This window comes from Rhinoraja longicauda, chromosome 2 (genome assembly GCF_053455715.1).
Source record: "Rhinoraja longicauda isolate Sanriku21f chromosome 2, sRhiLon1.1, whole genome shotgun sequence".
NCBI lineage: Eukaryota > Metazoa > Chordata > Chondrichthyes > Rajiformes > Arhynchobatidae > Rhinoraja > Rhinoraja longicauda.
Window position 1 is genome coordinate 42,877,919 of NC_135954.1, and position 25,378 is coordinate 42,903,296.

At 42.5% G+C, this 25,378-nt stretch overlaps 1 protein-coding gene across 3 annotated transcripts in view; it reads right to left on the reverse strand.

The window, feature by feature from the left end:
• coa1 (cytochrome C oxidase assembly factor 1) overlaps positions 1 to 25,378 on the reverse strand; it is a 50,950-nt gene that overhangs the window by 12,361 nt on the left and 13,211 nt on the right. The window contains exon 1 of one of the 3 annotated variants that reach the window (XM_078418269.1): positions 15,165 to 15,238. The exons of the other annotated variants lie outside the window; for them this stretch is intronic. The gene's annotated coding sequence lies outside the window, so the exon portion shown is untranslated. Of the gene's footprint in view, positions 1 to 15,164; positions 15,239 to 25,378 lie in introns of those variants that run through there. 3 annotated transcript variants of the gene reach the window in all.

Here is a 25,378-nt window from a genome sequence, read left to right on the forward strand (position 1 = left end):
ACTTTAAAATTTATTTTGGATAGAGGCAAATGACTAATAAAAAAAATCACTAAACCTATCTACCTTGTCTTTTCACTCGATGATTAAAGTGCTTTTTGTTCATTATTCTGGGAAAAAGATCTTTACCTTATCTCTGTCCCTCGTGATTTTATAATCACCTCCGATGCTTCTGAGAAAAAAGACCCAACCCATCCATCCAGCTTCTCCTATTCACACAAACCCTCCAGATCAGGCAATGTCCTCAACAATATTTGTTGTGCCCTTTCCAGTTTAATGGCATCCTTCCTATTGCACAGCAACCAGAACTAAACAGACTGCTAAATGTGGTCTTCCTATCAACTTTCATGGAACTATGTACCTGCATCCCTTGTTTTCTCTGTTCTACAACTCTCTCCATTTACTGTTGTGCAAGTCTTACCCTGGTTTGGCTTGTCAAAGGCCTTGCTAAAGTTCATGTAGACAATGTTTACCGCACCACCCTCATCAATCATCTTGGTTACCTCTTCAAAAAAAAAATCAAATTAGTGAGATAGGATTCCCCACACTCAAAGCCATGGTGACCCTATTTTTACCCTAGTTACACTTTTGTTCTTCATATGCTTTTACAATCACTTTAGATTCTCCTTTGCTTTATCTTCCACAGTTATCTCATGTCCCCTTTATTCCCTCCTGATTTCATGATTATCCTTACATCCACTTTACTCCTCCAGGAATATAGAATCATAGGGCCATACAGCGTGGAGACAGGCCCTTTGGCCCACACCAACCAACATGTCCCATCCATCTGCCTGCATTTGCCCCGTATCCCTCTAAATTTGTCCTATCCATGTACCTGTCTAATTGTTTCTTGTGTTGCAATAGTCCCTGCCTCAACTACCTCTTATGGCAGCTCTTCTATTCACCCACCACCCTTTGTATGAAAAGGTTACCCCTCAGGTTCCCCCTTCACCTCTATAAGATTACTCTTCATCCTCCTGTGCTCCAAGGAATAGAGTCCCAGCCTGCTTAACCTCTCCCTATAGTTCAGACCCTTGTGTCCTGACAACATCCTCATAAATCTTCTCTGTACCCTTTACAACTTGACAACATCTTTCCTGTGACAAATATGCTTTCAGTGGAGGTTATAAGTGAGGCAAATTGAAGGTAATTGAATCAGCCAAGTTCAATCCACTTCCACATATTTAAAAGAACTGTAGTCTATTCATGCGTTATATTGCAGACATAACAGGAGTGGCACCTGTGTAATGCTAGTATTAGTTCTAGTTAAATATACTAACATTATTTAAAGATAGCAACCTGTTACTTTTGTAACATTAATGTTACAAACATCAAAAGTCCTCCTAACCCTTTCTTTTAAAATACTCTACTGTTATTAATTTCCCTGACATATGCTTTGAAGTAAAAAGCCTATGTTTTCTAACCACCTTGCAAGGCACACAACCACTAATTTAGATTCGGGATCATCACATTAGTTTTTGGTAATAAAACAAACTGAAACGGCAAATAGTCTGCTCAAACCCATAAGTAATAACACTAAAGCACCCCATAACTCGTATTAACAAAAAGCACAATATATTGGGCTAGAATTTAGAAGTAAAAACGATGAATCCTAATGGTGCCTGCTGTTATTTCTGTACTGAGCTCACAGGTGAGTCCAAATATGACTTGGTTGTATGGTGGAAGAACAATATTCAGGCTGGAGGTCTGTGACCAGTGGAGTTCCGCAGGGATCTGTGATGAGGTCAGTTGAACTGCCCACTACTGCAGGAGCATCAGCGGATGCTACCAGCTAGCTGCACAGTAGAGTGTGCACAACAGCAGAAAGTATAGGGTTCTACACCTGGTTCCCAGCACAGCAGTGCTGACAGTGAAGCAATGCTCTATGTATAATGATATAATTATCCCTTTTAGTGCTGATTGATATCGATCTTGGGAATGCACACCAAGCTCAAAGTACTTTATTGGTGCAGTACAATTATCCTGCACTGTGTCGATGTGTGCTACTCTGCTCTTCACTTGCATAGATATTCTATGACAAGTATTCATTTTTGCACATAGCTGCAATATGCTTCAAGTGGGAAATATCCATAAATTCAGATGACACAAGATGTAAAAGTTTGAGAGAGAACATTAGACACAAAGCAATCAGAGTCAAAAATTGTTTCCCAGAAACTAGAATTGCTGTCTTTGTGGTGAAAGTGTAAGCTTATAATAATAGCCAGCTGGGCAAAGTATGCAGGAACAGATATAGATCTTACATGTGGATCAGAAGTTTCCATTAACTTTGTGAAATCTAGACAGCAGGTTAAAGCCAAACCCTCATTTCCTCTGAAACCACACTTTTATTGCATGTGTGACATGAGAACTGCTTTGAAATCCTCCCATTTTTCATCGAAGCATGGCTGGACAAGTTACAAAATGAGTAGTAGATGATGAGTTGTTTGTAGTCACCAGAGTAAACTGAAATCCCCTGCAAATGCAGCAGAAGTAGGTGATCCATGAGTCACTTGAACATCCTTGTTCAAATTTTTAATATTTTCGATAATGTATGCAAAATAAACTGTTAATCATTTCAATCTTTTTGGCAGAACTCTGACTCAACATCGCCTCTCTCACGATCCACACAGAATGCAGGAGTAACTCAGTGGTTCAGGCAGCATCTCTGGAGGAAAGGAATAGGTGACGTTTCGGGTCGAGACCCTTCAGTCCCTGAAGATGGTGTCTGAAGAATGGTATCGACCCAAAACATCACCTGTTCCTTTTCTCCAGAGATGCTGCCTGACCCGCTGAGTTACTCCTGCATTTTGTGTCTATCTTCGGTGTAAACCACCATCTGCAGTTCCTTCTTACGCACATTGTCTCTCTCAACATGTCCAATGCATTTCTGCTGACAATCTTTCAGAATCAGGTATAGAACTCAGCACTTGTTTGTTTCCTTAGAGGGATGTCGAACATCGCACCATACTAGTTAAATAGCAGCAGCCAAGTTCTGTGATAAAGCCAGCATATTTCCTTCACAGCTCAGCCAATCATTTACGTCAATGCACTGAGTGAGCGCTTTCTACATGAAAATTATATGTTACAACACTGGCCAAACTTCAGATGTACCTCTTTGTCTGTGAAGCCCACCCAGAAATCTGATGTCACCCCTCCTACTCCCTCCCCACACCCTCTCCCTTCCTCTCTAGCTTCCAATTGTGCCCTTGAAAAAGAGGCGTTCCTATCTGGCGGCCAGCTGGCTTCATTGTCTGGCTGGTTGCCACGCAGGAAGCTCAGCACAAAAATTCAAATCAGATCTTGTTATTAAATTTGACAGGACTTTCCCATGTATCTACATCTTGGTTGTTGGTAATTTCTCCCTTCCCCCATCATTTGGATGTGGGTATCAAGCCAAGATGTCAGGGCTGCCAATTCAATTTTATAATCACTACCTTACCACATCCTCATGTACTACCCAACATAGATTTTGAAATTAAGAAGTTTGGAAAAATTATTTTGACCAAGGCTGCAAGCGTTGTTTTAAAAAGACCACAGATAAAGAAAGAGAACAAGAAAAAAAAACATATATTTAAGGGAATATCGTCCAATAAAGGCAGACGTGGAAAAAAATGCTCTTAACACATGGTGCATGGTAAACATATGGACATTCAAAAAGAGAAATATATATAGAAGTAAAGAAGAATTGTGTGTACACAGAAGAATAGAAGGAAACAACAGAAGTAGGCAAGAAATATAGATGGAGAAGAGAATAATGACCAGGCATAGAGAAAAATACTGTATATGCATAGAAAATTCAGATAGAGAATGATGACTAAAAGAGAAAAACATAGATTCCTCAACAGCAAATCAAGTGAACACGCCAAGTTTGGAAAGAAATTTAAAGTTAAAAGGATTTTTGGTTCAGTAACATTCCCAATCTATGTAAGATAATGACAGCTAAAAATGATAACTCCCTCTTCACTGGTAAAGTTGTTACATTTGCTTGTTTAGTAGTAACATCAGCAGGGAACTTAGAACGCAGCAAAACCTTACCACCAAACTTTCAGGGCTTTTTCGGAACATGCATATGCTAGGTCTATTTTACATTCAACTACCAATGTTGTCTATAATGACTTCCAGCCAGCAGAATCAAGCAGATTCTGGAATCAATATCACAGACGAGCACCAGACCTTAATCTCAAACACCATTACTGATCATCACTTCCAGCTCTCTGCCCTCTAAAGCTTCCGACCTTATCGTTCTCCAGCCTCGCATGGCCCGATTTTATCTTCTCCTCATAATCCACAAACAGAACTGTCCTGGCAGACCCATTGTTTCTGCCTGTTCATATCCCACCGAATTAATTTCCACCTACTTCGCCTCCATCCTATCCCCCCTGGTCCAGTCCCTTCCTACCTATGTCCAAGACACCTCACATGCTCTCCGCTCCTCAATAACTTCCGGTTTCCAGGCCCCCACTCCCTCATCTTTACTATGGATATCCTGTCACTCTACACCTCCATCCCCCACAAGGATGGTCTTGAAGCCCTCCATTTCTTCCTCAACTGCAGAACCAGCCAATACTCTCCTCTGCCTAGCATAGCTGGTCCTTACCCTCAACAACTTCTCCTTCGACTCCTCCCACTTCCTCCAAATCCAAGGTGTAGCTATGGGCACTCGCATGGGCCCTAGCTATGCCCGCCTCTTTGTAAGGTACGTCGAACAATCGCTGTTCCAGAGCTGGCCCTATCCCCGAACTCTACCTCCGCTACATTGACGACTGCATTGGTGTTACCTCCTGCACCCATGCAGAACCCACTAACTTCACCAATTTCACCACTAATTTCCATCCTGCTGTACACCTCCGCTCAGTCTGTCTTAACCAACCTGATTTTCCGGTGGCTCAGCACTTTAACTCCCCCTTCCATTCCCAATCTGACCTTTCTCTCCTGGGCCTCCTCCATTGCCAGAGTAAGGCCCAGCGCAAATTGGAGGAACAGCACCTCATATTTCGCTTGGGTAGTTTACACCCCAGTGGTATCAACATTGACTTCTCTAACTTCAGATAGTCTCTGCTTTCCCTCTCCATCCCCTCCCCCTTCCCAGTTTTCCCACCAGTCTTCCTGTCTCCTACTACATCTTATCTTTGTCCCGCCCCATCCCCTGACATCAGTCTGAAGAAGGGACTCGACCCTAAACGTTATCCTTTCCTTCTCTCCAGAGATGCTGCCTGACCCACTGAGTTATTCCAGCATTTTGTGTCTACCTTCAATGTCATACCGCTGAGTTGTAAGGCCCCTGGGAAAATATGAGGGGGAGGGGGGGGGAACTAGTGCAAAGTCAGCCAAAGTTCAGGTGATAGGAGTGGGCAAGGGGAGGGGGGAAGGAAGAAGTGGACAAGTGTACCTCATTGAAACTTACCAAATAGTGAAAGGCCTGGATAGAGAGATGAGGAGGGATTTCATTAGTCAGAGGGTGATGAATCTGTGGAATTCATTACCACAGATGGCTGTGGAGGCCGTCAATACACATTTTTAAGGTGGATTGATAGGCTCTTAATTAAAGGTATCAAGAGTTATGGGGAGAAGACAGGAGAATGGGGTTGAGTGGGAAAGATAGATCAGTCATGATTGAATGGAAGTGTAGTCTTGATGGGCCGAATGGCCTAATTATGCTCCTCCAACTTACGAACTTATGAATAAGTTAGTTCAAAAGTCCCCCGAATCCCCAGCCTGTTTTGTGTCCTCTATCTGGCCCGACCCTCTCTGAATGCACTCTTTTGAGTGTTATGGCCACCACCTCGCACACACGACACACTCAGCTTCGAAGATGGGCTGCAGTGACGTCAGTTGCTCTTTAAGCTTAAAACCCCAGAGCCTGAGTCCCTCCAGCTAATATTTGCTGTGCCTTTGGTTATCCATGGCATGTTATGTATCTGGAGTTTTCATATGACATGGGACAAGCATTCCACCAATCCACTTGTCCTGTCATGCCTCATCTTGTTTAAATTAGCTAACTAAGCAGAAGCTAAAAATGTTAATAATATCATTTAGTTTTAAACATGGTAGTGCCACATACTATTGGGTCTTGCCTCACCAAAGTCCCTTACTCACCATTGTCCACATTCGATGAGCACATTGAACTTGAAAAGCAATGCACATTGAGGCTTAATGGTAGGAATTTTCATGGATCACATAAAATAAATGCTCGTCTCAATTTTTCCATGCAACAACCAGCAGTCCACTAAGGAGCAATGTAGACTATTCAGAAGAGGGCCGTTTGTCTCAGGATGCCTGCTGCCAGCTCTGTTTTTGTTGCACCTTTCCCTCCCAGTTCCTTGCACAGCCTGGCCAATTTTCCACATTCCGTCACCACAAGATGCAGCAGATGCTCGTTTGGCATCCAAAACTGTAAGAAATTAAATAAGACTACAAACTTGAAAATAGCTCACTTAGCATAGTTAATCACATGAGCCCTGTGTCTCCACCACTTCCAGCTAGAATTTATCACTCCGTTATCAATACAGAAGAATCAATTCTCCTAGCCAGCTACGATTAAACTGCCAGTTAAGCTATTTTTGTTACCGCACATCAAATTAAAATCAAAAGCTTATACTTCCCTTTTGCCGCATGCTTTAGCAACAGATTGAGACAATTATTGGTGTTAACATGAATCACTCCAATGCATACCATGCAATTCAGTGCAACCCCCTTAGGTCAAGATGGATTTAGGCAAGGGATTAAATGAACTTGACATAGCTCCTTCTGTAAGGGATTAGCTCTATTGTTCATGGTACTAAGATACAAGCCAGATCTCCACTTTGATGGAAACCCTAACTACACATTATGGCAATTATTGATGTTAATGTGAATCACTCCAACACAGTGCAATTGCCCAGCTGCAGACATTTGCAAAACATTTAATGGACAAAACACATCTCCTTCTGACAGGGACTTAAACAATGGGGTCAAAGTTAACCTTCAAGACCAGGATAATTGTGGTTGGGTGAGTTTTTAAAGATTTTAAATGTGACTCGAAGCTGATTCAAGTAATTGACTTCCATTCATTTGGTCTCTTTTAGAAAACGACGTGCTTTCCGCCTAAATGCCAACAGTCTCTTTAATAAGCAACAACAGACATTTTAATTAAAAACTCTTAATGATCCACCAAAAGCTCATGTTACCACATATTTATTTCTTTACCCTGATGGCATATTGCTGTGAATGTAAGTGACACCAGTGTTGCTGCTGAAGCTCTACCCTAGCTTTTTGAGCAACATTGGGAGCTTGTTCACAAAATGCTGGAGTAACTCAGCAGGTCAGGCAGCATCTCGGGAGAGAAGGAATGGGTGACGTTTCGGGTCGAGACCCTTCTTCAGACTGAAACGTCACCCATTCCTTCTCTCCCGAGATGCTGCCTGACCTGCTGAGTTACTCCAGCATTTTGTGAATAAATCGATTTGTACCAGCATCTGCAGTTATTTTCTTATACTATTGGGAGCTTGTTGTTGTACGTCCAAGGTCATAGGGTCATAAGTGATAGGAGCAGAATTAGGCCATTCGACCCATATCCTCCACCATTCAATCATGGCTGATCTATCTCTCCCTCCTAACCCCATTCTCCTGCCTTCTCCCCATATCCCTTGACACCCATACTAATCAAGAATCTATTTATCTCTGCCTTAAAAATATCCATTGACTTGGGTTCTACAGCCTACTGTGGCAAAGAATTCCACAGATTCACCACCCTCTGACTAAAGAAATTCCTTCTCGTCTCAATAGACAATAGGTGCCGGAGTAGGCCATTCGGCCCTTCGAGCCAGCACCACCATTCAATGTGATCATGGCTGATCATTCTCAATCAGTACCCCGTTCCTGCCTTCTCCCCATATCTCCTTCCTAAAGGAAAGTCCTTTAATTCTGAGGATATGACCTCTAGTCTTAGACTCACTAGTGGAACCATCCCCTCCACTCTATCCAAGCCTTTAACTATTGGGTACGTTTCAATGAGGCCCCCCCCTCATTCATGTAAACTCCAGCAAGTACAGGCCCAGTGCCGTCAAACGCTCATCATATGTTAACCCACTCATTCCTGGAATAATTCTGAATGCTCACAATACTCCAAATGCAGCCTGACCAGCGCCTTATAGAGCCTCAGCACATCCTGTTTTTGTATTCTAGCCCCCTTGAGATAAATGCTAGCATTGTGTTTGCCTTATTTACTACCGATTCGACTTGCATATCAACATGCACCAGCACCAAGTCCCTTTGCACCTCCAATTTCTGGATTCTTTCCCCATTTAGAAAATAGTCTATGCCTTTATTCCTACTACCAAAACGCATGACTCCACACTTTGTTACACTATAGGATCCATGAAGACAGCATTAAGGTAAGGTAGCGAAGAAAGCCACAAATAAATTTGCCTTCATTAGCCAGTTATGGCTGCCACACTGTAGGAAAGAGGTGATTGCACTGGAGAGGGTGTCAAAGAGACTCACCAGGAAGTCACTAGGTATGAAGCGTTTGAGTTATGAGGAGAGATTGAATAAACAAACTTTTCTTGGATTGGAGAAGGCTGCAAGGGGCCCTGATTGAGGTACACATATTATGAAGGACATGGACAAGGTGAACAATCATAAACTTTATCCCAAGCTGCAGGTATGAAAATAAAAGTTTACAGTAATGTGGAAGATGCTGAGAGAATCCAAAAATTGTTTTTTTTACTTGGTAGTGGAGTCCAAAATGCACTTGCCTGAGTGGCTAGTGGAAATGGGTATTTTCACAATGTTAAGAAGTATTTTGAATCAACAAAGCAGAGAAAGTAGTGGATCAAGCACTGGTAAATGGGAATAGTGTAGATAGGTAATTGATGGTCAGCATGGACTTGGTGGACTGAATGGCCTGTTTCGTGCCATATGACTCTCTCTAAAATTAAGATATTTTAGCATCTACCATAACAGATGTAAATTGTCCCATAATGTTAGGATCTCATTGTCCTTTTCTACTTATGACATTTATTTCTTCTTTGCAAATTCTACTGTAAATTATTCTTGATTAATTCTATTACTTAACTGTAAAAATATAACTACATTGTGAATAATCTCATCTGAAAACTTGATTCTGCAAGTCTCTCATTGGAAGCAGGCTTAGGAAGAAATATTTTTGATTTGGTCAACCACTTTAATTCAAAAATAGACACAAAGTGCTGGGGTAACTCAACAGCTCAGGCAGCATCCCTGGAGAACATGGATAGATAACCAACCCCTAGTCTATCATTTTCATCCCTGACTGTTGACCTCCTCCTTCTCCACAGCTCCCTTTATTTGCTCTGGCACTCCTGCGACCTTCTCCCAACTGCTAACCACTAATAAAAATACAAAGTGCTGGAGTAACTCAGCGGGTCAGGTAGCATCCCTGGAGAACATGGATAGGTTATGTGTTGTAGGAAAATAATTGCAGATGCTGGTACAAATCGAAGGTATCACAAAATGCTGGAGTAACTCAGCAGGTCAGGCAGGATCTAGGAGAGAGGGAATGGGGTAACAATAACACTGCTGCGCTGGTCAAGAAGGCACAGCAATGACTGTTCTACCTAAGAACACTGAAAAAGTCTGGTCTACCCCAACAGCTGCTGATGACATTCTACTGCTGCACCATAGAGAGCATCCTAACGCATGGCATCCCTGTGTGGTACCTCAGCTGCACGGAGGCAGAAAGGAAAGCTCTTCAGCGGGTAGTCCATAGAGCTCAGAGGACCATCGGAACACAGCTACCAGACTTGGAGGGCGTCTACAACACACGATGCCTCAGAAAAGCCACCAGCATCCACAAAGACTCTTCACACCCCTGCAACAGTCTGTTCGAACTCCTTCCATCGGGCAGACGATACAAGGCCTTCTAAGCCCGCACCTCCAGACTCAGGAACAGCTTCATCCCCAGGGCCATAGCTGCTATGAACCGGTCCTGCTGAGCCGGATGGTCACATCGCACAGTGATCCGGCACTTGCACTTTATTCTGTCTTAAAACTGTTACAATTTGTTTCGTTGGGTTGCTGTTGTTTAAACTAACTAAATTATTGCATCGTATGGGAGGCGCATTCCCAATCTCGTTGTACAATGACAATAAAGATGTATTGTATTGTATTGTGACGTTGGTCTGAAGAAGGGTCTCGACCCGAAACGTCACTCTCTCCTAGATGCTGCCTGACCTGCTGAGTTACTTCAGCATTTTGTGATACCTTAGGTTATGTTTTGGGTCGGGACCCTTCTTCATCCACTTTAGTTCCGTTCAGTTTCAGGTTTTCTTTCAAATTCAGAATGGTCAGGCGTACTCACGTTTAAACGCAGAAACTGGGGAAAATATACATTGTATAACAAATTTTCACTTGGTAGAAACAGTTAATGTTAATGGAAGTGGTCAGCAGCAGAGGTCGAACATTTATTGCAACAATTGTGCCAAAGATCCAGCATTACACAATTGATTTGGTTAGGCAAAAGATCGTTGTTCTTGGTTTCACATATATTTAAGGATCCCATAGCTACAAATTAATAAAACACTGCTGAAGAGAGATGAACAGAATTTGTTTTTGTGCAGAACATTTTTACGATATGGTGGAAAAACTGAAATTTGCAGGATAATGAAATAAGGGAGAGAATGGGTCTAACTAGACAACTCCTTCCAAAAACCAGCACTCATATAATGGTTACATGACCTCCTTCAGTGGCACAGGGGTCTATGATTTCCATATCCAGATACTCTTGTGTAAATCAAGAGGAGGTTATGGAGTCCCCAGCAACGTCAGTTATCCAACAAAACCAGGGGTTATCTGTAATTGGCACTTCTGACAGAAGTGTGAAAAATGAATGAACACTTCATACAATGAAGACATAAGAAATTGAAAGTGTTCGAATCCTGATCAAAACATGAAGAAGTGAGGAACACAGCGGGTCAGGCAACATCTGTGGAGGGAATGGACACGTTTGTTTTGGGTTGGGACCCTTCTTCAAACTGATTTGGAGTCAGGTGGAGAAAGCTGGAAAAGAGACATGGGGGCAGGATAAACTCTGGCAATTGATAGGCTGGGGTGATTGGCAGATGGGTGGAGTAAATGAGTAAGTAAGGAACGGGTGCAGAGAAGATTTATGAAGATGTTGCCGGGACTCGAGGGCCTGAGCTATAGGGAGAGGTTGAGCAGGCTAGGACTTTATTCCTTGCAGTGCAGGAGAACAAGGGGGTGATCTTGTACATAATCTTATAGACAATAGACAATAGGTGCAGGAGTAGGCCATTCGGCCCTTCGAGCCAGCACCGCCATTCAATGTGATCATGGCTGATCATTCTCAATCAGTACCCCGTTCCTGCCTTCTCCCCATACCCCCTGACGCCGCTATCCTTAAGAGCTCTATCTAGCTCTCTCTTGAATGTATTCAGAGAATTGGCCTCCACTGCCCTCTGAGGCAGAGAATTCCACAGATTCACAACTCTCTGACTAAAAAAGTTTTTCCTCATCTCTGTTCTAAATGGCCTACCCCTTATTCTTAAACTGTGGCCCCTGGTTCTGGACTCCCCCAACATTGGGAACATGTTTCCTGCCTCTAACGTGTCCAACCCATTAATAATCTTATACGTTTCGATAAGATCCCCTCTCATCCTTCTAAATTCCAGTGTATACAAACCTAGTCGCTCCAGTCTTTCAGCATATGACAGTCCCGCCATTCCGGGAATTAACCTAGTAAACCTACGCTGCAAGCCCTCAATAGCAATCTTGAGAGGAATAGATTGGATTGACACACAGTTTCTTTTCCAGAGTAGGGGAATCGAGCACCAGAGGACATAGGTTTAAGGTGAGGGGGGAAAGATTTAATAGGAATCTGAGGCGTAACTTTTTCACACAAAGGGTGGTGGGTTTATGGAACAAGGTGCCAGAGGAGGTAGTTGAGGCAGGTACTAGCGCAACATTTAAGAAATATTTGGACAGGTACATGGATAGGACAGGTTTAGAAGGATATGGGCCAAACACAGGCAGGTGGGATTAGTGTAGATGGGACATGCTGGTCCGCGCTGTAAGGCTCTTTGACTCTTTGACCAGAGAGAGCGCAGACGTTGTTTTAAAGTTTCATCCAAATGAGAACAACTCTAATAAGGGCATGACTCCCTTAGTACTAGACTGGTGGATCAGCCAAGGATTCTGTACTCAGGGCTCTGGATTTTATTTGAACGCAGAACATCCTGACTCAGAGGTGAATGTGCTGCTAACTGACCCCTGGACAGTTATCTGGGCACATGGAGGTCACGTGTTTCAGTTCCACCAAGAAGTTTTTAATGATGTTGACTGCAACGTAAAATGGCTGAGACTGTGCTCATCGTGTCCTCAGAAATGAAATGCATCACCCAGATGATTATTAGCAAAGCGTAACTGCAGAAATACAAAATGTACCTCAAACAAGTGTTTCAAATTGAACCAATTAGGTCTAACTTGCAGCCACTTACTTTCTTAAGACTTTCTTCGGAGATGGTTTCTTCAAACTCTGAGTCATTGCAATCTTTACCTCTGTCCAACAGATGTGGTAATTTATCAAATGGATAAACATCCAGAGCAGCTGAATTGCATAATGTTACGCTTTTAATGTACCCCCTACAGGCCTCAATTAGAGTTGAGCTTCTTCTGTGGCTGCAACAGGTGCTCACGTTTAAAGCAACTTCTGAGAATCAACTATATAAACCTATGATTAGCAGTTACCCCATTTTTGGAAAACCATAGCCTTAAATCTGACAGATGCTTACTTCTAATCTCCCATAAATAGCCTGTAACTATTGGCAGAAGATTATATTGTAGCTTACAGCTTAGCAAACTGTATGTGCTATTTAGTGAAGTAGAAACCCTGCAATTTTAGCCACTTCAAACGGGTGCAAAACTTGATACTTTCTTTCAGAAAATACTTAAAAATCTCAGACACCCTGCAAAACTGACGCATTACAACACTGACTCACGTTATAATTCAAATAAAGTCAGCCTTGATTAGTCAGAGGTTATGGGGAGAAGGCAGCAGAATGGGGATAAGAGGGATAGATAGATCGGCCATGATTGAATGGCGGAGTAAACTTGATGGGCCGAATTGCCTAATTCTGCTCCTAGCACTTATGATCTTATGAACAAGTTGTAGTTTACTGTCCAATGTATCTGTTACTGAACCATTGAGTCTCTTAAACTGGGTGAAAATTACTTGGATTTTACCATACAATATGGTTAACAATTTGGCTGTAATGTACTATGGGTCACATGCCACAAGAACTAAGTGCAATAAGAGATTAGGAGATGCCGTGCAAAGGTACAGTATTACTTTGAATGTAATCCATGATGAATGTTATCACAATGACTCACAGTCTTATACTGCTGGCCAGTTTCACTCGGGCTCCAGAAAAAAAAATTTGCTTTCAATTAAATACAACAAACACAAGAGAGGCACGGTGGTAGAGTTGCTGCCTTTTAACGCCAGAGACCTATGTTTGATCCAGTGCTTGGCCGTACAGAGTTTGTACTTTCTCCCTGTGACCTGCATGGGTTTTCTCCGGTTTCCTCCCACACTCTAAAGACATACAGGTTTGTAGGCCAATTGGCTTGGTATAATTGTATATTCTCCCTAGTGTGTGGAGGATAGCGTAAGTGTGCAGGGATCGATGGTCGGCATGAACGTGGTGGGCTAATGGGCCTGTCTCTGCGCTGTATCTCTAAACTAAACTAAACCTCATTCAAAGACAACAATTACATCTGGTGTTGAAAATATAAATTGTCTGTGCCAAACAATGATGCCAAGATAAATTCTTATTTTCCTGCATATAATTCATATCACCCTATTCCCGGGGCATATCACCCTATTCCCGTCCAAAAGTTTCTTAATTGCCACTGTCGTGGGCAGCAAGGTCTCCCAAGATGGGATACATGAGCAGGGGAAAACCTATGTCCATTGAAGCAAAGGCTAAATTGAAGGTATTAAGATAAGACGTGTAAATGTGGTTCTGAGACATCCGGGTCCGGGTCCTAGTGGGAATGCAACTGTCCTCACAAAAGCTGACATATGATGTCACAGTGTCTGTATACTCATCGAAGCTTGTGGTTGCTTACCTGAACACATTCCAATCAGTGCAGTCAGGACTGTAGGTTTTCAATGCCCTCGCTTGTCCACCTTTTCATATAGTGTTACAACCACAACTAGTTACAGTATCGTACGGGACACTGAGTTGGATGATCAGCCATGATCATATTGAATGGCGGTGCAGGCTCGAAGGGCCGAATGGCCTACTCCTGCACCTATTTTCTATGTTTTCTATTAGCTAGTGCAAACAGGCCATGAGAAGTGAATGATATGATTAACAGTACAAATCAGAATTACCAATCAGAAATTGTATGATTTACAGTATAAATCAGTATTTAAGGTAAAAAATATATAATGTATCACCAATGCACATTTGAAATGGCTATAGTGATAATAAAACAGTTTCCAAACTATGTTTAACTAAAAGTCACAATGTACAAAAGCAGACACTTGAAATCCCTACTATTTTGTCACTAAAATATTTAGAATATATTTCCCTGCATAAAACAATAGTTAGACAGCACTTAGAGTGTGTGTACAGTTCTGGTCGCCACCCTACAGGAAGCATGTAGTAGCAATGGAGAGAGTGCAAAAGGGATTTACCAGGGAGTTGCCTGGATTGGAGGGCTGTAGTTATAAGCAGAGGTTGGATAGGCTGGGCTTATTCTCACTTGAATGTAGGAGGCCGAAGGTTGACCTCATAGAGCTTTATAAAATTATGAGGGGCATAGGTAGGAGAGATAATCAAGCATTGTCCCAGGCCTGAGTGAGAGGAGAAAAATTCAAAGGAGATGTGAGAGTTAAGTTTTCATGCAGAGGGCAGTAAATATCTGGAACGAGCTACCAGAGGAGCTATTGGTAGCAGATATAATTACAGTTTAAAAGACATTTGGACGGCTAATTGTACAAAAAAGGCTTAGAAGGGCACAGGCCTTATGCAAGCAAATGTGATTAGCAAAGATATGCTTCACAGTCAGCATGGATAAAGTGGGCCGAAAGGGCTGTGTGTACGCTTGTGTGCTGTACAACTGCTGTAAATTACTGCATATTTGCAAATGGAACCATTTTTACTGGTTAAATAACAACTCACCGGTTGAGTAATTGCCGGTGGAAATATAGGAGTGAGAAAGCTAAGGGTAGTCACTTGGTCAAGGCACCAGAAGATTAGCAGAAGCCCTGGAAACGCAACACAAAAGATCAAAAAGGTAGGTAGACAGGCATTTACAGATTGTGTGGTGCAGAAACATATCATGGGAAGAAAGAGACAGCTGTGAGTCATTCAACCTCACCTCTTGCTAAGCCTCATCTGCCTTTCAATTATATCAAAGCTGATCTGCATCTTGCTGCTAACTATGTGGTTGGATTTCATTTCCTTAAAATATACTCCATCAATTGGCTTTTTTAATAATTGCTTTTATTTGGTCTGACCTCAAGGAGGACTGTATATTTCTGTGTAGGAAAGAACTGCAGATGCTGGTTTAAATTGAAGGTAGACGCAAAATGCTGGAGTAACTCAGCAGGACAGGCAGCTTCTCTGGAGAGAAGGAGTGGGTGACGTTTTGGGTCGAGACCCTTCTTCAGACTGATGTCAGGGGAGTGGGTGGGACAGAGATAGAATGTAGTCCGAGACAGTAAGACTGGTGGGAGAACTGGGAAGGGGATGGAGAGAGAGGGGAAAGCAAGGGCTATTTGAAGTTAGAGAAGTCAATGTTCATACCGTTGGGGTGTAAGCTACCCAAGCGAAATATACAAGAAATATATTTCTGCTGTCTTTGTCTGAACTGCTTTCTGCCATCGTCCCCCAAAGGGTCTGGCAGATTTACACATATGCTGCCCCCCCCACCACACCCACAACTCCCACACACACTCCCCGCCCCCCCACAACCCCCACCCCAGCCACCAACCCCGACCTCCATCCCAACCTACCATACTTCTGGACTTCCACCAAAGGAAATAGGACAGAATAAACAAACTATCACCTCCTTTAATCATCTTAAACGTTTCAATTGGTTAAGGAAGTTATTGGAAGAGATCTGAAAGGCTGGAAAATAGGAATTAATCAAAGGTAGGTTTTATTTGGTTCAAGAATGTAGCATCTGCAGTCTCTTGTTTTTTCAGCATGGTTAAGTTTGGGGAAGATTATGGTTGATAGATTTGATTGTTTCTATTGAACATACAACAAAGTGCATGATGAGAGCAGTGCGGTTGATCATTTCCCCTCCCCAGTATTTAACTGGAAGCACTGATTACAGCCAGAAAACGTCCAACACATTGAGCTGCAAAACCCAGGCATTTTCACATGAGCAAAACCCGGGCATTTTCCCAACAAAGGATAACAAAGTTAAAATTATTCGCATTCAAGGTTTCAAGGTCAGTTTATTGTCACATGTACCAGTTAAGGTACAGTGATATTTGAGTTACCATACAGCCATACTAAGTGAAAAACAACAAGACACACAACCACATAAAAATTAACATGGATTCCACCACAGTGGATTCCATGTTCCTCACTGTGATGGAAGAGAATAAAGTTTAATCTTCTTCCTCTATTACATCTTATAGGATTTCAGAATTCCTAATTAATTTTACTGCCAATGAAGTTATCACTGGAAAGTAGTGATGACTGTAATGTTGGAAATGCAAACATAAAGGAATAGTTAGCCAGGTGAAAATGATTGTATAATTAATTTTGATGCTGGCTGATTCAACATCTTATCATGAACTCTAAGAAGATCAGAGATGTAGCTAAAGTCACTCCTTCAAAAGTCTAATTGAATCCATTGGAAGATTGCTTATTGATTAGCGGGTCTGCTTTTAATCATAGTGCTGGAGGAGAGTAATAAATAAAACCAGGATCTAAAAGCATCCATTGTCAGACATGATCCCTCCAATCCCACAAGCCCGTGCTATTCCAAGAATGGCAATGTGTCCCTTGGAGAGACTGAGGTTTGGAGTTTCATCGGAAACATTGGTTAATGTTTATTTTAAATATACTGTTCTGGAACTTCCAAGCACAACAGCACTGGTAATCCGATTTCCAAACATGCTTGAGGTTAAACCTCTAATGGTGAGTTCCCATTACACAGGATTTTAAAAAAAAGGAAGTTTCCAAAATTAGGACCAGGCTAAAGCCAGATAGTCCAACAGAAACCATGCCCTTCAGAGTTAATTAGTGACATCCTGAGAAAAATTTGATTTGGTTATATCCTTCAAAGTGTATATAAACGAGTGGCTAATACAGTAAATACAGGGGGGAGGGGGGGGGGGGGAAGAACAATGGAGGACCCGGACCGGGATGGGGGGGAAACAAAGGAGGAGCTGGAAGGGGTACTTTGTAACCTTGTAAGAAACTATGCAAGCAAAGAATTTCACTGTGCCTTGTCACATGTGACAATAAAGTATTCCATCCATTCCGTTCCGTAAATCCTTCTTTTAACGGACCACTTTATAATGGATTTTGGTTATCGTGGACAAACCTGCCGACACTACTACAGCTCGCACCGCCTCCTCAGCCCCGGTTTCCGACGCCAACCCCGGCTCGCAAGGTGCACAAGAGAACCCTTGTTCACCCGCTGCATGTCCAGTTGATGTGGCTCACATTATAGCCCCCGGGGTTGAACCTTCTTCAGGCCACTGCCACGGACAGGACCCGCACGGTCACCGTGCGGCTCCATCCCCTCTCACCCACTGCTGCTGCTTTCTGTTGCCATCGCTCTGTCCACTCGGCCTCTCCCCCCTTCACTGTCACCTCCTTCTCCGGAGTCGCCAACATAGTCTGCCTTGGAAGATGTCGGCGAATGCGGGGAAGAAGGAGGAGGGAGCAGCGGGGGAGCAGACAAAGTGATGGGTGAGAGGGGTTGCTTGTCAGGTAGCGGCATCCTGAAGAAAGCACGTCCTGTTGTGGGTTACAACGCGAGCCTCAACGACAGCCACGTGGACAGGTGAAGAAGGGCTCGCTGGTGCAGACCAGCAGCATCGGCGCCTAGTTTTAAGTGAAACGACACGTTACAGGAGTAACTCAGCAGACTGAATCAGTCTGAAGGAGGATCCAAAGTAACGTATTCATGTTCTCCAGAGATGCTACCTGACCCGCTGAGTTACTCCAGTACTTTGTGCCTCTATTGTGTACTATCCATCATCTGCAGTACTATGTTTCAACTACATACAATGATAATACCATACTCAGTTATAATGGCCAATCAGCAATAACAGGCGTCTCCCCCCCTCCCTCCCGCTGTTATAACGAGGGTTTTACTGTATTGATATAAACTGGCTTGGAATTAGACCTATTAAAATTAAAATACTGCATTAAATATTTTATATCACCGGGGGAGTGGAATGTGAAGTCGTAACTTCACAGGGAAATGGAACAGAATAGTACAGCAGAAGAACAGGCCTTTGACAACATCTGTGCCAAACATGATGCCAACACCAAAACGTAGGGTGTTGACATGGATAGAGAATTGGTTGGCAGACAGGAAGCAAAGAGTAGGAGTAAACGGGTCCTTTTCAGAATGGCAAGCAGTGGCGAGTGGAGTGCCGCAAGGCTCGGTGTTGGGGCCACAACTATCTGCAATATATATTAATGATTTGGATGAAGGAATTAGAAGTAACACTAGCAAGTTTGCAGATGACACAAAGCTGGGGGGCAGTGTGAACTGCGAAGAGGATGTTAGGAGGTTGCAGGGTAACCTAGACAAGTTGAGTGAGTGGGCAGATGCATGGCAGATGCAGTATAATGTAGATAAATGTGAGGTTATCCACTTCGGCGGCAAAAACAAGGAGGCAGATTATTATCTCAATGGTGTCAGGTTAGGTAAGGGGGAAGTGCAGCGGGACCTGGGTGTCCTTGTGCACCAGTCACTGAAAGTTGGCGTGCAGGTAGAGCAGGCAGTGAAGAAAGCTAATGGCATGTTGGCCTTCATAACGAGAGGATTTGAGTATAGGAGTAAAGAGGTTCTTCTGCAGTTGTATGGGGCTCTGGTGAGACCACATCTGGAGCATTGTGTAGTTTTGGTCTCTTAATTTGAGGAAGGACATCCTTGTAATTATAGACAATAGACAATAGGTGCAGGAGTAGGCCATTTGGCCCTTCAGCGAGGCAGTGCAGCGTAGGTTCACGGGATGGATCCCTGGGATGGCGGGACTGTCATATGACGAAAGATTGAAAAGACTAGGCTTGTATTCACTGGAGTTTAGAAGGATGAGAGGGGATCTTATAGAGACATAAAATTATAAAAGGACTGGACAAGCTACATGCAGGAAAAATGTTCCCATTGTTGGGGGAGTCCAGAACCAGTAGACACAGTCTTAGAATAAAGGGGAGGCCATTTAAAACTGAGGTGAGAAGGAACTTTTTCACCCAGAGAGTAGTGAATTTGTGGAATTCTCTGCCACAGTGGGTAGTGAAGGCCAAATCACTGGATGAATTTAAGAGACAGTTAGATAGAGCTCTGGGGGCTAGTGAAATCAAGGGATATGGGGAGATGTTGGGCACAAGTTACTGGTTGTGGATGATCAGCCATGATCACAGTGAATGGCGGTGCTGGCTTGAAGGACTGAATGGCCTCCTCCTGCACCTATTTTTTTATGTTTCTATGTATTGGTGCCATTCCAGGCACTCATCATCTATCCTCTGTGTAAAAAAACTTGCCCCTCTCATCTCCTTTACACTTTGCCCTTCTCACCTTAAAGTTATTATTTTATTGCACTATATTATTTGATTTTTTCCTCCCAGGAAAAATGATCTGACTGTCTAATAAAGATATAATTCCTCTTTGGATAAATTCCACTTCTGATTCCATATCCATCTTCTAACATCGACTCCAGAAGATGCTACTGGTTCTTTTGAGTTTTATTATGCAGTTTTTGTTCATATCTTATAAAATGAATCAAACAGAAATCAAGGCAGACAGCTGGGGCGGAGTTCAGACATTTTATACTGAGGAGGAGTACATGAGGTAACCAATAGGACATATATTTCATGTCACTGTTCAGCAATCTACACTCTAGAACTGCTTCCTCTAACAACTACCAAACCCTAATTTGAATTACTTTAAAACATTTCATTTAAGTTCTGTTGATTCACATGAGTGAAGTCATAGCCACAACTCTTGGATTAATCAACAGCATTAATTTTGTGTGGTCAATAGGAAACAATTGCTCTGTGCAACCTCTGACCAAAGGCACTCCCAGAAGGTTCAGTGCACAAAATTCAAAATGGAATCCACAGATGTTAAAACTGCAATTTTAGTGTTTGATAAATGCATCTTTAACAGGTGATGCTTTCTGATTGCCATGGAAGGAACAACATATAATCTAAAGTGACAACCAAGCCCTTTCCTGTTTCCTGGTAATTTTAAAGTTATGTGTTAACCAGCCATGCTGTGCAGAAGAAGGAAGCAATTAGGGTACTACTGGGATTCACTATAATCTATGTTGCTGCAAAGTGGAGGGGGGGGGGGGGGGGTGTAGAGTGGGGAAGGAAGGTTAACTGATGCGGCTAATTAAAACAGGCAGCCCAAACCTCAGACACACCTCTTAAGAAGTCAGCAAAGAAGTGCCATTGATGGAAGCAGCTGTGCCAATCCCCAGAGGTTAGAACACACAATCCACCCAGCAGGATAAGAAGCCCTTAATTTACAAAGGAATAAAAAGGATGAAATCAAATCCCAGTGAAATACAAATTAAATTGTAAAGCAATGTTAATTCCATTCCAATCTTCCCCTCTTTACAGGTCCTCCCCAGGTTACGGCAGAGTTCTGTTCCTGAAAAGTGTTCATAACCAACTGTTACGAACAGTTTGTAAGTCCGTGGCTGTCCAGCAATAAATTTAAATGAATACATTGGCCAACCAAGGGCAACGCGTAGGTAAGCCATGGCATCTACCTCAACTATTCCGATTTCTCTGTGAGATATTGACATTGCGGAAGACTATTATCCATACTCAAAGTTACATCTTTGCTCTGCACAGAATAAAGAACTGGTTTGTATCATTCAGAGTTTTGAAGACAGAAATGTACTGTGATCCCAACTTTACACCAGTGCCACAGAGTTCTCACAAGATGGAAGATACCCGCAGCAGCTGTGCTGGTCTGCCAAACACTCATTCATATGTTGAGGCTGTGTTTGAGTCAGTGTTTATAACCTGGGGAGGAACGAGAGAGTCTATCCCATCAAAGAGCCAGTAACACACCTAGGTTGTGGAACAGGCCACTCCACGCAAACTATTGAAATAGGTGTCTCTCAGCTGTCGGCTTAAACACCGCAGATATCCTACTTATGCATCACAAACCTTTGCAGTGAGATTTTGTCACAATCATAGACAGAATTGGAGAAAAAACTCAGAGTGTGACACAAGGAACTGCAGCCAGTGGAATCCTGCATAGGACGTAAAGTGCTGGAGTAACTCAGCAGGTCAGTCTATGGAGATAAAACTCACTGTGTGTACATCCAACAGTCACTGAAGGAGTCAATAACAAGGAACCAAAGTTCAGATGAATAAAGTGACATTTTCAGTAAGCATGGTGGAGTACATACCCCTATCATCATCAATGGCGTCGAAGTATCAAGAGCTTCAGGTTCCTTGGTGTTAATATTATCTACGATCTGTCATGGACCAACCACATTGATGCAACAGCCACAAAAGCACACCAACACCTCCACTTTCTGAGGAGACTGGGGAAATTTGGCATGTCCCTAGTGACTTTTATAAACCTCTACAAATACACCGTGGAAAGCATATTGTCGGGTTACAACACGACTTGGTTTGGGAGCAGCTCTGTCCAAGACTGCGTGCAATTGCAGAGAGTTGTAGATACACCTCTACCACATTGTGGACATTGGACTTTATCTATGGAACTGATGCACTACAATTCTGAGAACTATATTCTGCACTCTGTATCTTCCCCTTTGCTCTATTGTACTCGAGTTTGATGATTGTATTTATGATCTGTTGGATAGGATGCAAAGCAAAAAAATTCACATCAGTGGTACTTCAGTCCATGTAACAATAAATCTAAACCCAAATCTTTTTTAAAATATTATGACAAAGAGCAATCCTATTAGTGCCTTTTTCCCCACAATTTAATCTTTTTCACATGCCATTAACTTCCCTTTCATTTATTTTGCAACTTCCTTATAATAATGGGTAATTTACAGTAGCCAATTAAACAATAAGCACATCTCTGGGATAGAAACATAGAGATATAGGTGCAGGAGTAGGCCATTCGGCCCTTCGAGCCATTCAATATGATCATGGCTGATCATCTAAATTCAGTACCCCGTTCCTGCTTTTTCCCCATATCCCTTAATTCCTTTAGCGGCTAAAGTTTAGCCCCAAGAGCTAAATCTAACTCTCTCTTGAAAACATCCAGTGAATTGGCCTCCACTGCCTTCTGTGGCAGAGAATTCCACAGATTCACACTCTCTGGGTGAAGAAGTTTTCCCTCATCTCAGTCTTAAATGGCCTACCCCTTATTCTTAAACTGTAGCCCCCGGTTCTGGACTCCCCTAACATCGGGACCATTTTTCCTGCATCTAGCCTGTCCAATCCTTTAAGAATTTCATATGTTTCTATAAGATCCCTCTCATCATTCTAAATTTCAGTGAATACAAGCCCAGTTGACCCATTCTTTCATCATGTCAGTCCCGCCATCCCGGGAATTAACCTGGTGAACCTACGCTGCACTCCCTCAATAGTAATAATGTCCTTCCTCAAATTAGGAGCCCAAACGTGGGATGTGGGAGGAACATAAAACATATAATAATAGAGTACAGGAACATGCTCTTTGGCCCGCAGTGTCCATGCCGAACATGATTTCAGATTAAACTAATGTCCTCTGGCTGCATGTGATCCATCTATCATATCTGCCTCCGCCATTTCCCCTGACAGCACATCCAAACACCCATCACTCCATGTAAACAACTTGCCCCGCATGTCTCATTGAAATTTTGCCCCTCTCACTTTAAAGTTACACCTTCGAGTCTTTGTTATTTCCATGCTGAGAAAAAGGTCCTAAGTGTGTACCAGAACATCTTAAGGAAACCCATGTGGCCACAGGAAGAACATGCAAACTCTTCAAGGTCAGTATTAAATTTGAGTCCCTGGAAATACTTCCAACATTTATTCTTTCATAAATGTGAAAATATAAAAGAAACAATCCAGCCTATTCTGCACCATTCTCTCATCACATGTCTCACACGCAAGTCAGTTGTTCTGATGAATGGTATTCTGTACTAGGTTAAGCACTTTGACATACACAGAATTTCATGATTGCAGTTTGCATAACATGACCAGATCTCCTCTGGCTACTGACTACCAGCCAGTGACCTCTGACAAAAGCAGACTTGGGCACATCACTAGGAATTCAGTGGTGCCTGAGGATTCCCACTTTATGGTGTCATAGATCAAACAAGTGTAAACCTGAAGAGTGAGTTGTTGCTTGGGGACAGGATGGAGTAGGTCAGGAGAGGGAGTCAACAGCTTCAACCCCTAGTGTTAAGAAAAGGGAATCGGAAATAGAAGGGGAAAAAAACAGGCAAATACACATTAGTGGAGAATACCATTATAGATGAGCATGGTGGAAGGCGTCAAAAGATCACATGCGAATAATTTACGATTTCTATGCTGCATCATTTGGTAAGAATTTACATTTTGTTTTCAACTATGCCTCCATTTATTCAGAGTTTGCTTTTCCACTCTTTAGTAGGGGAACTGTAGAATTAGAAGGATGTCTGCCAAGAGAATACTAATTTTGAATGTTCAGTTATAGAGTGATGTAGTCACTTTACAGTCAACCAGTGCCCTCTGCAGATAACATCTGGTAATAAGTCAATTCAAGTCGAGTTTATTACTCATATGTACAAGTACGATGAGGTACAGGGATAATGAAAGCTCTTGCCTGCAGCTGCATCATAGGCACATAGACTCAGACAAAAACAAATTATCCATAACTTACATATAACATTTTGAAAAGAAATAGAATTATGCAAAAACACATTAGTGCAAAAACATAGTTAGAAAAAAAGAATCCATGGTACTGTAAGAGATAGACCGTGGTGCTCTATATTCGGGATAGGATTTTGGTTGTGTAGGTTAGTTCAAGAACCGGATGAGAAATATTCATTGAAAATTACACCCATCTCTTGTGGCTTCACACAGACAGCATTGCTGATCTTTATGGGAACTTATTCCCTCCCTCACTACACTTGTACTCTTAATATACCTGTAGAATCTCATGGGATTAACCTTTACCTTGCTTGCCACGTCCACCTCTGGCCCTCTTTATGTCCTCCTGATTTCCTTCCAAAGTGCACTCCGACACTTCTCATACTCATCAAAGGTTTCCGTTAATCGCCACTGCTTAAACATGATGTATGCCTCTGTTTTCCTGACCAGAGCCTGGATGTTTCCCGTACCCAGGATCCCTTAAACCTACTAGCTTTGCCCCTCTCTCTAACAAGAGCATGCTATGCTTGAACTTTTGCAATCACCCTTTAAAAAAGCTCCCGCTTGCCAGATGTCCCTTTATCTTCACCCAAACCACCTCTGCTAGTCCCTGCCTAATGCCTACAAAATCGGCCTTGGCCCAATTTAGGATATCAATTTATGGACCAGTCCTATCTGCATGTATCTCCATAACTATTTTAACATTAATAGAATTACAGTCACTGGTTCCCGAAGTGCTCCCTCCTGACTCTGCAGGCACTTGCCCCACCTCGTTCTTCAAGACAAGGTCCAGAGTTGCCCCCTCTCTGAAACTTTAAATTGTAGGATGTAAAAATGCACTTTACAGATAACTAGAAACTCACTCTGAAATTACATCACCGAATGAGATGGAAACATACTGAGAGCAAAGATTTCTAAAAAAAGAACATTAGTAAATGTGGAAATCTTGGAGGCACAGAGATTATTTTTATGTTTTATGGGAATGCAGGCAAAGCCATCATTTACTGCCCTTCCGAACTGCCCTTGAGAAGGCAGTCTTAATTCACTGCATTTCATGTGGTGAGGATACTAACACAATGTTGTTCGGTACAAAGATGCAGAACTTTAATCCAATGAGGTTGGAGCATATTTCCAAGTCATCTACTGTTCTTGTGTAATTGACGCAGGATTTCTGCAGTAAATCAGTTATGATCATATTGAATTTGTGGGGAGGTGGGTGAGGCTTGAGGGGCCAGGTCTAATCTTGCTCATGTATTGCTGTGTTTATTGCCCTTCTTGTGATCAGGGTTGTGGTTCCAAGTTATTGTAAAATAATTTGTTGCAGAGGAGCTACCACAATCCCATCCAAATGGGCC